The 676-nt window shown below is 44.5% G+C and overlaps 2 protein-coding genes across 2 annotated transcripts in view; one reads left to right on the plus strand and one right to left on the minus strand.

Moving 5' to 3' along the window:
* LOC123971238 (NLR family CARD domain-containing protein 3-like) overlaps positions 1 to 676 on the plus strand; it is a 427,855-nt gene that overhangs the window by 359,492 nt on the left and 67,687 nt on the right. The gene's annotated exons all lie outside the window — the stretch shown is intronic.
* LOC123971220 (NACHT, LRR and PYD domains-containing protein 12-like) overlaps positions 1 to 676 on the minus strand; it is a 524,333-nt gene that overhangs the window by 222,459 nt on the left and 301,198 nt on the right. The gene's annotated exons all lie outside the window — the stretch shown is intronic.

Below are 676 nucleotides of genomic sequence, written 5' to 3' on the forward strand. Positions count from 1 at the left end.
CTATGGGAGACCAGCCTCTGCTGGACCTGGACCTGAGCCCAGCTGTGTGTCCTTCAAGAGTGACCAGTCAAAGCAAAGCCTCTTTGATTTTAAAGGAGTCCGACCGTCTGCTGCAGAGAGGTCAGCTGTTAATCCCATTAAACTCTGACTGATTCATGTTTAACTGTTATTTATCCAGAGAAGTTTTATTAAAGCTGTGTGTTTATTTTCAGCATCGTTCTTCTTCACATACATTTATATTCTCCCATCTGAAGCTGCCCAGTAGAACCAGTAGAACCAGTAGAACCAGTAGAAGCAGTAGAACCAGTAGAACCAGTAGAAGCAGTAGAAGCAGTCTTCAGCTCTTGGCTTCAGTTGAACATTGTTGAGCAGCTCCAAAGCGACTGCCTTTACCTTGTGTCTGTCTCTGTGTGGACAGACATAATGTGAGCTAACTCTTCATGATTCCTCCACAGAGTCCACCAGGAGAGCTCAGAGGTTCCCAGTGGTCAGTCTGCCCAGCAGCATCAAACACACCTGGACTCCACATTTATGGTCTGTACATGTACAACAACTACTTTTCCATCTATTCTGTTCACAATAATCTCCACGCTGCACTTTTTAGACCAGTGGATTGTCAGTCTGTCCAACATGGATCTGATGTTTGGTTCCATGATTTTACTTTGATTGTGTCCTT

Source organism: Micropterus dolomieu, linkage group LG01, assembly GCF_021292245.1.
Source record: "Micropterus dolomieu isolate WLL.071019.BEF.003 ecotype Adirondacks linkage group LG01, ASM2129224v1, whole genome shotgun sequence".
NCBI lineage: Eukaryota > Metazoa > Chordata > Actinopteri > Centrarchiformes > Centrarchidae > Micropterus > Micropterus dolomieu.